Source organism: Hydractinia symbiolongicarpus, chromosome 8, assembly GCF_029227915.1.
Source record: "Hydractinia symbiolongicarpus strain clone_291-10 chromosome 8, HSymV2.1, whole genome shotgun sequence".
In the NCBI taxonomy this organism is placed as follows: Eukaryota; Metazoa; Cnidaria; class Hydrozoa; order Anthoathecata; family Hydractiniidae; genus Hydractinia; species Hydractinia symbiolongicarpus.
This window is the reverse complement of record NC_079882.1, coordinates 14,726,236-14,741,337: the sequence shown is the minus strand read 5'-3', so window position 1 is coordinate 14,741,337 and position 15,102 is coordinate 14,726,236. Positions and strand designations below refer to the sequence as shown.

Here is a 15,102-nt window from a genome sequence, read left to right as displayed (position 1 = left end):
ACGCTCTACTACACGCTACTACACTCTACTACAAGCTACTACAGGCTACTACACTCTACTACAGAGAAATACGCTTTGCTACAGAGAAATACATTCTACTACGCTCTACTACACGCTACTACGCTCTACTACACGCTACTACACTCTACTACAGAGAAATACGCTTTACTACAGAGAAATACATTCTACTACGCTCTACTACGCGCTACTACACTCTACTACAGGCTACTACAGGCTACTACACTCTACTACATGCTACTACACTCTACTACAGAGAAATACGCTTTACTACAGAGAAATACATTCTACTACGCTATACTACACGCTACTACACTCTACTACAAGCTACTACATGCTACTACACTCTACTACAGAGAAATACGCTTTACTACAGAGAAATACATTCTACTACGCTCTACTACAGGCTACTACACTCTACTACAAGCTACTACAGGCTACTACACTCTACTACAGAGAAATACGCTTTACTACAGAGAAATACATTCTACTACGTTCTACTACACGCTACTACGCTCTACTACACGCTACTACACTCTACTACAGAGAAATACGCTTTACTACAGAGAAATACATTCTACTACGCTCTACTACACGCTACTACACTCTACTACAGGCTACTACAGGCTACTACACTCTACTACAGAGAAATACGCTTTACTACAGAGAAATACATTCTACTACGCTCTACTACACGCTACTACGCTCTACTACACGCTACTACACTCTACTACAGAGAAATACGCTTTACTACAGAGAAATACATTCTACTACGCTCTACTACACGCTACTAAACTCTACTACAAGCTACTACAGGCTACTACACTCTACTACAGAGAAATACGCTTTACTACAGAGAAATACATTCTACTACGCTCTACTACACGCTACTACGCTCTACTACACGCTACTACACTCTACTACAGAGAAATACGCTTTACCACAGAGAAATACATTCTACTACGCGCTACTACACGCTACTACACTCTACTACAGGCTACTACACTCTACTACAGATAAATACGCTTTACTACAGAGAAATACATTCTACAACGCTCTACTACAGGCTACTACACTTGTGCTTTATGGAGAATAGCACATCATTATCTCCACAAGGCTTGGGAAGGTACATAGGTCTAACACATGTTGAATACTATATCTCCTTTATATTCAGGAAGTAATACGTGGACGACTTACCAATATTCCAGAGGGATACAATTACATTCCATCAATGCAACAAATAAACAATATATAGTTGCTGGATGATTTCCATTCATTTCACAGAATCTTTTGAGTCTTATTTAATAACGTCAAAAACATTTTTGCATACCTAAAAATAAATATACTAAGAAAAATTACCAGGTATTTAAACTCACACATAAAAACTCATCATTGTAGATTACAGTTCTATTGCTGTAGATAGGACAAAAGTTACAAAACAATTGTATATAGTAATAGCTGAAAATATATACAAGCATGAAATGAAAGTAGAACACATATATAATATAAGCAACAACAAAGCCAAGGTAATAACACATCTCTATATAATATTAATAAGCGTTAACAAAAAATATATATACATTAGCATAGCTCACAACGTAAAATATTTGAAAACATAGACTCCAAATCCAAAGTAGTAGCAGAAAATAAAATAAAATAAAATATGTCATGCAAGGTGTGATGCCATAAGTCGTTGGGCAGAAAACCGCTGAGCAAGGGGCATGTGAAGGTAAAGAAACATACTATCAGATTTCCAGTCCCCCAATAAGGATAACCCTAACTCTGTCAACACTTTTTTCATAACGGACATGAAAGTCCGATATGTCAATATAGTGTTGGGTAGCATCGAGGATTTGCGCCAACAAAAGGCTTGAGCATCAGGCAGAACACCTGGAGTGAGAGAGAGCATGCAAAATAGCCCGAACTGGACAAAGAGGAGAAGAAGGAATAGCCACCAGTGGAACAGTAATTGTGCGCTGTCCCAGTTGGATGGTCTTACTCCATCTAACTAGAACGAGAATATGGTCATCATGAAAAGCAAAATCAGACCGAACTAATTGTTTGAGCGGATTAAATATCGTAGAAGATGCCGGCAATAAATGTGACTTACGGAACAGACCAAAAAATGAAACTAAACAAACAGCCCAAAATGAAGCATGAAAGCTACAATTTAGGTTAAGGCGAGAACGAATACCAAAAAGAAGAGCAGTGGTAATAGGAAGACGTGGCTTGGCCGGAACACCAAGCATACGCTTCATACCTTTTAAAACTGTGGATAGTGTCCAATTGTTGGTTAGAGGATTAGCATATCCCATCTCAAGATGTAGAAGGCCAACAAAATTTAGATACATACAAACTGATTGTGGTAGTAAAAACCTAGCCAGATGGGCAATATATAGGCATAAAAAATCTGTGGAGGCAGGCACAAGTGGCGAAGACATCTGGCTACAAAGACATTCATAAGCCTTGCGATGCGTGCGATAGCTCTTTTTTGTATTCTCAGCATAGGTGGCCTGCCGAAAAAGGACAACGTCGTGCATCAACTCCGAAACGAAAGGTGGCAACTCTAGAGGAAGGAGAATACAAAAATTAGCTACCACAGATGGTATACTTACCAATGAGAAAATAATAAGAATAGGCAGACATATGATTAATGGCAACCATATCACAGACTGAAGTCAGTGAGTTGAGCTGCAAAAAGTGCAAAAATGATAATAACTGTTGTCTTGAATGAAGACGTGATATGTCGTCAGCAAGATATTATGAGCACCAGCTACATGGAAAGCCTTCAAACGAAAATTGAAGGTAGCCGATAACCAAAACAACTGACGTAAATAGTCCATCATAACAGGGTGATGGGTAGTTCCTTTATTAAGCATAGCAACAGCAGCAGTATTATCGCAGAAGACATGGATAGTTTTGTTCTGCCAAGTGGGAGACCAGCGAATAGCAGAAAGAACTACACACAGGGCTTCCTTAAAATTAATATGCAAAGAGGCAAGAGCGGAATGGTCTACCCATAGATGAGAATAGAACCAATCACCCTCAAAAAAGGCACCAACAGCGTCAGAGCAAGCATCAGTTTGCAGACTGGTAATAGGTCTTTGGTCATAGAAATCGCATTGTCCATTAAAAACACCCAAGAACTGATCCCACCAAGCTATATCCCTGTGAAATTCGAGCGTCAAGCGACACTTCGAGGCAGAGGAAGACAAGGTGTTCATCAGATCCAGGACACGTCTCAAGAACGTTCTACCACCATACACGACTTTACAAGCCCAATTTAGGCGACCAGCAAGACGTTGCAACTCTTTCTTAGAGGCTCTCTGCTTGGTTAAAAAATGTGACACTACTTCCCTCAATGCATCCAGTTTAGCAGGTGGAAGAGAAAGGGTAAGTGACACAGTGTCAAGCAGAATTCCAAGAAAAGTAAGTTGCTGGCATAGAGGAACCAACTTAGCAGGGCTAAGCTGAAACCCTAGTGCAACAAGTAATTTACAGAGTGTGTTATAGGCCTCATAACATTCAGTCTGTGTTCGGCCAATAACAAGAAAATTATCTAGGTAGACAATAACGAGAGGAAAACCTCGTCTTAGCATCATACGACGAACAGATTGTGTAAGGCGATGAAATATTCCAGGAGCACTTCAACCTCCAAAAGGAAGTCAAGTATCGACAAGATATGAGTATCGAGTGCTTCCAGAAAACCGCCTATTTAGACAAAGCACAGGTACTGACCGATATGCATGGCGTAGATCAACCTTGGCCATAAAATATCCCTGTTTGATCATAGCACAGGCATCATCGATAGTTTGAAATTTTTGTTTTTCAATATCAATGTACGTATTGACACCCTTTCCAACTGGCATGGAACAGTCATGTATAATGCGTAACTCGTCAGAGTCAGGTTTGGGGACAGCCCCAAGAGCACTGACAATGGTAGGTTTACATTGAGTAAGAATATAGTTACCAGTTTTAAGTTCATCCAGCAGAGTAGCTTCTACTTTCATATGAGCTGTAGGACTGGTAACAGAAAAGTAGTTATTCATTTCGGCAGGCAATAAATCAGAGTCCTTAGGAAGAAGCTGAAAACCACAGTGAATTCCATTTAGGAGGAAGTCACGATCTGGGTCTTCAGCCAGTTCATTGGTCCATAAGTCAACATTAAGAGGAGTGCGAAATTCTGAGGGTAGTTAATTGTGAGAATTGTGGTTTTGTCCAAAATGAGGTTTGCCACAAGCCTGACTACCAATTTTGCGGTTGCAGACGTGGGTGAATTTACATTCTGTTTTCTGGCAACCTTTTTGGCGGTTAAAATTACGACATATCTCCACACCGGAAGAAGTATATGTGTAGGAAACCCTGAAGACGATCCTGAGGCAGGTGAACCTGAATTTCCCTTACTTAAGGTACTGGAAGGGTTAGAGACAGGACGGGAGGCCCAACGAGGTATAAGCATCACTTCATGCAAATGGCTATTGTCAAAGCTCCATGATAGCCATAAGTGTGCTGAAGAATTCGATATTCATCGTCATACTTTAACACAGACTCCCAGGTGCACTTTCCAGCCAACTCTAAAATCTTAATGGAATAAGACAAATAGTCACGTAAATCGGACAAGGTTGGCAATCTGGCAGAAGACAATAATTCATAAAAAATTCTCAAATTAGCTATGTTATATTGTTCCATGGAAAGAGATTCCAGTCTTGTCTTCTTATTACCAATGGCCAACATTAGCGTAGTTTGCGAACCAGGATCATTAGAAATAACTTTCTCCTGCTCCACAGGACGAAGACGAGACACAAAATCGACAATACAAAGGGGCTTACCATTTCCAGTGTTGGAACAAAGTGCAGGGCGCAGAAACAATTCTGAACTACGGTCTTCTTGCTGGCGAAAAACATCCGATAGGGAGCGTGTTTGTTGTTGTGACGAGACAGCGCGATTGGTCAACAAATTGGCGGACTGTTGCGGAGCAAGCAAGGAAGCAAAACAAGATGGCAGTTGCACGTCAAGAGGTGAAGGGCGGAGATTGTCTTGAACACGATTGGTTGGATTTACAGTTTGCTGCAACGGGGAAGTGCTTAAAATTTGTGCTGGGCGGGCATTTCTGGAAGAAGCTGAACGAAGCCTAGCTAATTCTGATTGTCAAGCAGCAATCTGATTGAGAAGGTGTTGCTCTTCTGTTTGTAACTTTCCCTTAGGGATAGCTCTTCCTGTTCTAAGACAGCCAGCTGATTTCGAAGAGCAGCTAGCTGAGACGACAAAGAAGATTTGTTGAGTTGGCCAGGTGGGACTGCAGAGGCGAAGATCTTTGGATTGAAGACATTGGATTATTAGCGATAGTTGAGGAAAGTGTCGAAGCAGCTGATGTGACAGTTTTGGTAGCGCTAGAACGACGACCTGGACAGTGACGACTGGGAATACCAAAGTCGTGTAGAGCCAGAAGTTCCTTGCCGCCAGGACATTTTGGGATACGTTTCTTTTTGAGTGTGGACGATTCCTCAAGAGCGACAGACATTGCAGATGATTGGAAGGTTTGTGAAGTTGAATCTTCATCTTCTGAGCCATCTGGCGTTTGAGTAGCCGAGATAAAATATAACAGTATTCATAGAGGTGATAAATTCATGTTTAATTAGCCAAAGATTGGTTTGATTGCAAAATGATTGATTAGATTAAGTGGATTAATAAGCAGCAGACATAGGCGTAAGAAAAACTGCTAGAACTGAAAAGGAAAACCATGAGGCAACTGCGGCTTAAATACTAGCCAGACTGCTGACCAAAATACACTGCTGACCAGAAAGGCACATAGGTAAATGGTAAACTAACTATGGGAAATACAAACCAGAGTACTGTAGGAAGAAGATCTATATATGTGTGCATTTAAACACTCATAAATATATATTTATGAGTCACATATCTTTATCTGGTTTAAATGATGGATGCAACTGAACAATCAACTACCTGAAGGTCATAAATTAAGGCTTGTGTAATAGAATGCGTCAGAAATGTTTGCTACATTGTTTGTGAATTAGGCCCAAAATTGCAAAATTGAATGTAACAAAAAATCAGGTTGGTACCTAAATCGCAAACATTTATGTTGAATAAATTTGTGGTTAAACGAAAAAAGATTGATAGATACAATTTAATCAGACACTGACTTTCAAATTTTTCGTGGGGGATTTAATTTTAATGGGTTGGGAGCCCGGAAGAGAAAAAGATAACCATAGCAAAAGAAACATATTCGAAATATTAGATGACAAGTCAAATTTCTTGAAAACGTGGTAACAAGAAACATGTCCATAAACTTGAGCAAATTTATGTCGCAAAATCCGTTTTTTTTGAACCTTTGATTCACAAACATTTGTTCAAACAGACCATTAAAAAAACACAAAAGTTCCTGTTTACCTGACATCGTTGTGATTATTCGTGGCATATTTTATTATTGAAACATTTTATCGCTGCCGCTTTGGTTTTTCGCTCAACCTTCCAACACTGTGCAGATAAAGGATAAAGATACCATTTTAAAACTAAAACAGCAATATGGAAATGGACAATAACAGGTATATAACATATATAATGATTTACAGTACAATCCCTACTGCTCTCTCTTGGACTTTCTTTTTGTTTAACTTTATTGTTGATGTAGTTCTTTTCACAACCAAACTATGATGTCAGCAACAATTGAAAATCTTGTTTGTCATGTCTGTGATCAGCTAGTTCTGTCTGACTCTATTTTTGTGATAGTTGTAAAACCTGGCTTCATATAAACTGTCTGAAACTCTGTAAGTTAGCATTAAAAAAATTATCTAAAAGTAACGATCCTTGGTTTTGTGAAATCTGTGTGACTAACACCCTTCCTTTTATAGAGTTAACCACAGCATCTATTAAATCCATGACATTCAACTCATGTCTAAAACTTCCATCAATGTTACCAGATGTTAACTGTAATCAATGTAATAAGATAATAAAATTTATTGAAAATAATAGTATCTACTGTAGAGCAGGTAAACATCATCTTCATTTGCAATGTGCGTTTTTGAATAAAAATAAAATTAAGCAATTAAATCTAAGTTTATGGAATTGCATGGAATGTAACCCATTTCCATATCATACACTTGATAATGAAGAGATGTAGATACCGTAGATGATATAAACATCAATAAATATATAATTAAAATTAATAATGATAATAATAATAATAATAATAATAATAATAAGAATATGCTTTTTCATTTTCGGATAGATTTGCATCACTTTTCGGATAGATTTGCATCGTTCGGATAGACTTGCATCGGTACCGGATAGATTTGCATCGCTATCGGATAGATTTGCATCGCTATCGGATAGATTTGCATCGCTATCGGATAGATTTGCATCATTTCCGGCTGCCGTGTAATTTTTTACATTTCTAAAATGGCACCTTGAGCAGCTATATAAACTGCTACTGCTTATTTATTTTGGTAAGTAGTACACGAAGGTCATTAGTTGATGTGGACTTTTATATTATTTAGCTAAGCCATACATATATTTGTTTCTGTTCACTGTCAAGTCTTTTCACCTAGCTAGCTAGAGCTAGCTCATATATATATTTCTTTAATCTCGTGGCCCACAAGTTTCTTTATCTCGTTGGTAAATGGAAGCAATTTATATTTATGTTATGTTATCCAGCTAGCTGAGCTGTGCCTCTGGCTTTCAGCTCTAGCTGCTGGATGAGTTTTGCTAGGAATTGGAAGTGGGTAGGCTGAATGCTTTGAGAAATATATAGCTAGCTAGCTAGCTAGCTAGCTAGCAATATGGCTAGTAAATGATACTTTAATACTAACTAGAGCTAGCTATAGAAGAAGATCTATATATGTGTGCATTTAAACACTCATAAATATATATTTATGAGTCACATATCTTTATCTGGTTTAAATGATGGATGCAACTGAACAATCAACTACCTGAAGGTCATAAATTGAGGCTTGTGTAATAGAATGCGTCAGAAATGTTTGCTACATTGTTTGTGAATTAGGCCCAAAATTGCAAAATTGAATGTAACAAAAAATCAGGTTGGTACCTAAATCGCAAACATTTATGTTGAATAAATTTGTGGTTAAACGAAAAAAGATTGATAGATACAATTTAATCAGACACTGACTTTCAAATTTTTCGTGGGGGATTTAATTTTAATGGGTTGGGAGCCCGGAAGAGAAAAAGATAACCATAGCAAAAGAAACATTATCGAAATATTAGATGACAAGTCAAATTTCTTGAAAACGTGGTAACAAGAAACATGTCCATAAACTTGAGCAAATTTATGTCGCAAAATCCGTTTTTTTTGAACCTTTGATTCACAAACATTTGTTCAAACAGACCATTAAAAAAACACAAAAGTTCCTGTTTACCTGACATCGTTGTGATTATTCGTGGCATATTTTATTATTGAAACATTTTATCGCTGACGCTTTGGTTTTTCGCTCAACCTTCCAACACTGTGCAGATAAAGGATAAAGATACCATTTTAAAACTAAAACAGCAATATGGAAATGGACAATAACAGGTATATAACATATATAATGATTTACAGTACAATCCCTACTGCTCTCTCTTGGACTTTCTTTTTGTTTAACTTTATTGTTGATGTAGTTCTTTTCACAACCAAACTATGATGTCAGCAACAATTGAAAATCTTGTTTGTCATGTCTGTGATCAGCTAGTTCTGTCTGACTCTATTTTTGTGATAGTTGTAAAACCTGGCTTCATATAAACTGTCTGAAACTCTGTAAGTTAGCATTAAAAAAATTATCTAAAAGTAACGATCCTTGGTTTTGTGAAATCTGTGTGACTAACACCCTTCCTTTTATAGAGTTAACCACAGCATCTATTAAATCCATGACATTCAACTCATGTCTAAAACTTCCATCAATGTTACCAGATGTTAACTGTAATCAATGTAATAAGATAATAAAATTTATTGAAAATAATAGTATCTACTGTAGAGCAGGTAAACATCATCTTCATTTGCAATGTGCGTTTTTGAATAAAAATAAAATTAAGCAATTAAATCTAAGTTTATGGAATTGCATGGAATGTAACCCATTTCCATATCATACACTTGATAATGAAGAGATGTAGATACCGTAGATGATATAAACATCAATAAATATATAATTAAAATTAATAATGATAATAATAATAATAATAATAATAATAATAATAAGAATATGCTTTTTCATTTTCGGATAGATTTGCATCACTTTTCGGATAGATTTGCATCGTTCGGATAGACTTGCATCGTTACCGGATAGATTTGCATCGCTATCGGATAGATTTGCATCGCTATCGGATAGATTTGCATCGCTATCGGATAGATTTGCATCATTTCCGGCTGCCGTGTAATTTTTTACATTTCTAAAATGGCACCTTGAGCAGCTATATAAACTGCTACTGCTTATTTATTTTGGTAAGTAGTACACGAAGGTCATTAGTTGATGTGGACTTTTATATTATTTAGCTAAGCCATACATATATTTGTTTCTGTTCACTGTCAAGTCTTTTCACCTAGCTAGCTAGAGCTAGCTCATATATATATTTCTTTAATCTCGTGGCCCACAAGTTTCTTTATCTCGTTGGTAAATGGAAGCAATTTATATTTATGTTATGTTATCCAGCTAGCTGAGCTGTGCCTCTGGCTTTCACCTCTAGCTGCTGGATGAGTTTTGCTAGGAATTGGAAGTGGGTAGGCTGAATGCTTTGAGAAATATATAGCTAGCTAGCTAGCTAGCTAGCTAGCAATATGGCTAGTAAATGATACTTTAATACTAACTAGAGCTAGCTATAGAGTTATTCTGTGGCAATATAATGATGACTGAAACATTGTTATCTGTGTATAGATTACTTTAAGCCTGCATACATTTTGTTGAGCATACAATTTTTCATAAAATGTGCTTAATCAGTGTAACTATAGACTTATTCTTTCATGTTACCAGTAGAAACCATCATAGGTGGGTCTTGTGTACACAAGTTACAGTACCGCTTAAATGTATTCTTACGTGTACGCAAAGTTTTCAACCTTGCATAACAAACTCAAATCTACATAATAGTACTTCACATAGAACCTTCACATATCTTTTGTTTACATATCAACTTAAGGATACTGTGAGGGTATAAATATAATTTTTTTACAAAAAATTTTATGTGTGAATCTCACTTTGAACATTCTACAAGTTCTAATGATCACGGTGTGGATATTATCTAAACAAGCTATATTATTCAGCATACTTTTTAAACTTTTTTCGTAGATTTAATGTCGCAAGAAAACCTTTTCCTTGATCAGTTTTCTTCTAGCGTGTTCTAGAGTCATTTTTTTTTATTCTGTTTAATTTTAATTTGTTTTGAAAGTTTGTTTGTTTTTTTATACCAACTGACATTCAGCACAACAGATTTTTTTTAACAGGTTATATATATATATATATATATATATATATCTATTGTAGCAAAGGCCATGTTGCAAAAAACTCTTTTACGAGGAATTTTAGATGTTTGTTTTTCACGATGTATACATGACGTAAAATGTCAAAAACTCCCCTCCACTTTGCACACGAGCTCATCGATTCCTGCTGCAAATAACTTTGTCACATTTTATGTATATTTTGATTATTTAAAGAAAAAGTGAGGTTAAAACACAAAAGATTCATTTTTTCACATTTTTAAAACGGAAAAACAAACGACACGCTTTTTTGAAAAAATGTGACAAAGTATTGTTGCTATGATAATGCTATAGTGATTGATTAATATGACGCAGAAAAAAAATAAAACGGACGGGGAAAAAATTCAAATTTTATATTTATATATCCTATAGACAATTTAATTTGCTTTTATATTCAATAAATAATTTTGAAGAAAAAGATAATTTTTGAGAAATAATGAATATACTGAATATGTGTCTATACCCTTATAATATCCTAAATTGTTTTCTATTGTTATCATCATGCGTGAACCATAACAATAAGACATGATGAAGCCTTTTGTTCTTGTAACATTCAAGCTAAAAAGCGCTAACGATCACGAAAGCTATTGAAATTTATGTTTTTTATAATAAACGGACAATAATTTTTTACCACGATTTAGTTTCAATTGCTATATTTTATATATAACACAATACAGCGATCTTAAGCTATACTTTCTTTGTGTACCGAAAGATTACGGCACATCTCTATTTTTCTATTTCTTGGTTGTAAAAGCCAATAAAGTCTAAAAAGGTATGGTTTTTTTGTATATAATTATCTGGAGCAATATTAATCCACTGTTAATTTTTGTTTTTGGCGGGTAACTATTATTTCACAGAGCAGAGACTGCTTTGGTAATCTAGGCTTCTAAAGGAAAGCTGATAAAATTGAAAGAAAAAAAGCAGTAGCTATATATTTCCTTTCTCAATCAGTTAAATTTGTTTTTCAACCTTCAGAAGACACAAGATAGATGGTATTACGATTCATAATTAAAGCATTTACTTTTGTAAATGGAAGACTTCTCCGAAATATTGTGACGTTTATATATTTACCATGAAACACTTTATAGTGACCTCAGCCTGTTATAATCTTATTATTATTTTGGATTAATCCAATTAATTATACGATATACTGAGTGAATTGTGATATTATTATTCTTTTAGATTTATAGGATAGAATTGCATCACTCAGTATTTGTTCAGATAGATATGTGACACCAAATACTGAGTGAGTTGTGATCTTATTATTATTATGGATTGAAAGGATAGAATTGCATCACTCAGTATTTGTTCTTATAGATATGTGACACCAAATACTGAGTGAGTTGTGATCTTATTATTATTTTGGATTGATAGGATAGAATTGCATCACTCAGTATTTGTTCAGATAGATATGTGACAACAAATACTGAGTGAGTTGTGATCTTATTAATATTTTGGATTGATAGGATAGAATTGCATCACTCAGTATTTGTTCAGATAGATATGTGACACCAAATACTGAGTGAGTTGTGATCTTATTATTATTATGGGTTGATAGGATAGAATTGCATCACTCAGTATTTGTTCAGATAGATATGTGACAACAAATACTGAGTGAGTTGTGATCTTATTAATATTTTGGATTGATAGGATAGAATTGCATCACTCATTATTTGTTCTTATAGATATGTGACACCAAATACTGAGTGAGTTGTGATCTTATTATTATTATGGATTGATAGGATAGAATTGCATCACTCAGTATTTGTTCATTTAGATATGTGACACCAAATACTGAGTGAGTTGTGATCTTATTATTATTATGGTTGAAAGGATAGAATTGCATCACTCAGTATTTGTTCTTATAGATATGTGACACCAAATACTGAGTGAGTTGTGATCTTATTATTATTTTGGATTGATAGGATAGAATTGCATCACTCAGTATTTGTTCATATAGATATGTGACACCAAATATTGAGTGAGTTGTGATCTTATTATTATTTTCGATTGATAGGATAGAATTGCATCACTCTGTATTTGTTCATTTAGATATGTGACACCAAATACTGAGTGAGTTGTGATCTTATTATTATTTTGGATTGATAGGATAGAATTGCATCACTCAGTATTTGTTCAGATAGATATGTGACACCAAATACTGAGTGAGTTGTGATCTTATTATTATTATGGATTGATAGGATAGAATTGCATCACTCAGTATTTGTTCATATAGATATGTGACACCAAATACTGAGTGAGTTGTGATCTTATTATTATTATGGATTGAAAGGATAGAATTGCATCACTCAGTATCTGTTCATTTAGATATGTGACACCAAATACTGAGTGAGTTGTGACCTTATTATTATTTTGGATTGAAAGGATAGAATTGCATCACTCAGTATCTGTTCATTTAGATATGTGACACCAAATACTGAGTGAGTTGTAATCTTATTATTATTATGGATTGAAAGGATAGAATTGCATCACTCAGTATTTGTTCTTATAGATATGTGACACCAAATACTGAGTGAGTTGTGATCTTATTATTATTTTGGATTGATAGGATAGAATTGCATCACTCAGTATTTGTTCATATAGATATGTGACACCAAATATTGAGTGAGTTGTGATCTTATTATTATTTTCGATTGATAGGATAGAATTGCATCACTCTGTATTTTTTCATTTAGATATGTGACACCAAATACTGAGTGAGTTGTGATCTTATTATTATTTTGGATTGATAGGATAGAATTGCATCACTCAGTATTTGTTCAGATAGATATGTGACACCAAATACTGAGTGAGTTGTGATCTTATTATTATTATGGATTGATAGGATAGAATTGCATCACTCAGTATTTGTTCATATAGATATGTGACACCAAATACTGAGTGAGTTGTGATCTTATTATTATTATGGATTGAAAGGATAGAATTGCATCACTCAGTATCTGTTCATTTAGATATGTGACACCAAATACTGAGTGAGTTGTGACCTTATTATTATTTTGGATTGAAAGGATAGAATTGCATCACTCAGTATCTGTTCATTTAGATATGTGACACCAAATACTGAGTGAGTTGTGATCTTATTATTATTATGGATTGAAAGGATAGAATTGCATCACTCAGTATCTGTTCATTTAGATATGTGACAACAAACACTGAGTGAGTTGTGATCTTATTATTATTATGGATTGAAAGGATAGAATTGCATCACTCAGTATTTGTTCATTTAGATGTGTGACAACAAACACTGAGTGAGTTGTGATCTTATTATTATTTTGCTTATTGAAATTTCTGTTTTTGTCAAACGAATTTTTTCTGGAGAAAGGACAGAGAACTTTTGGAAGCTCCTTTATTTTTTTGGAAATAAGTGGCCACTCTGGAGCAACTTAAATACGATAAGATCAAATAGAATGTAAATTATTAAATGTAGGTTTAGAACTTTTACGTTTTATTATCCATATTTTGCAGGTCTGCTTATGCATTTTTTTTTTCATTTTTTAGTGTACCCTCCAAATGTTTTAACCGTTCATATGGAAATTGGTAGAACCGTTGGAAATTGTTAAAAATATGTTGCCATTGTTACGTCAGCGTGCAGCAAGATTAATTATACTTGAAAAAAATGGCGTCAAATACTATGACATATTGAAAACTGTTTTCAATAAACGAAGAAAGTTTCCAAATTGTTGCATATTTTTTCCATAAAAGCCTTCTTGCTTGTCAACTACAGTGTCGGACCAACAATACGTACGAAAACTCATTTGCAATCCTGTTTTTATGCAGCTACTTGTATTATAGGATGACAGATTTATGTAAATTGACAGGTAGACCTAATTGCAACGCACGACATGGTCTACAGACGGTATCCTACATTGGAGCAAATTTGTGGGATGTGCTTCCGGTATAAAGGAAGCTGAAAGTATGAACTCATTTTCTTCACAGCCTGAAGTCTTATTATTTTTATTAGATCTATTTATTTTTATATCGTCAATTTAGCCAAGTGTAGTCGTACTCTTCTATCAAATCCTATACATGACTTCATACAAGAGGTGACATTTCCATTTGTATCCTTTTAATTGACGTTAAATAAATTTATGTCTGTTTACTCTGTTATACCTGGGATTCTGTGACACAACTCGGTTGGCACAATTTGCACGCGTAAATCCAGATGCGACAACGTCAAATGTGTTGAGTCCTCAATGTATTCGTTTAGGAAGTTATAGAGAAAGAAATTGACGAGGATATAAATAGTTATTCCTTTCTAGGCAAAATATGAGGCTCAACGCCAAACCAAATAGCTGAATAACACGGCGCGTTTTCGACTTTTAATGTTTCTCAAGCGTCGCGTGTGTGGATTAAGCAAAACGAATTTTTTAAGGCTGAATCATCTTCCAGGGAACTGATGCGAAATTTCTAGGACGAGTATAAGGGCGAAATTCAAGGGAAACCATCGATTTGAAAATCGGTTCTGCTTAAAAACTAGGTGGTACACTCACCTGCAATTGTAAAGTATAAGTGTTTTGATCTTCAGATTTCCTGTTTTACGGGATTTCCGAACTTAAATGGCAAAAATTTTTGACTTGTGGTGCGACAAG

General features: G+C 35.1%; 2 long non-coding RNA genes across 2 annotated transcripts; one reads left to right on the top strand and one right to left on the bottom strand.

Annotated features, from left to right (window-relative positions):
• Positions 1–1,210: 1,210 nt before the first annotated feature.
• Positions 1,211–5,052, bottom strand: LOC130654834 (uncharacterized). The gene is made up of 2 exons (XR_008984505.1): positions 4,848–5,052; positions 1,211–1,348 (listed from the first exon to the last, which is right to left on the bottom strand). It is a non-coding gene; the product is annotated as an uncharacterized LOC130654834 (long non-coding RNA).
• A 4,341-nt stretch (positions 5,053–9,393) lies between these two features.
• On the top strand, positions 9,394–14,612 carry LOC130654833 (uncharacterized). Its single transcript, XR_008984504.1, has 2 exons — positions 9,394–9,466; positions 14,012–14,612. It is a non-coding gene; the product is annotated as an uncharacterized LOC130654833 (long non-coding RNA).
• The last annotated feature ends 490 nt before the right edge of the window (positions 14,613–15,102 follow it).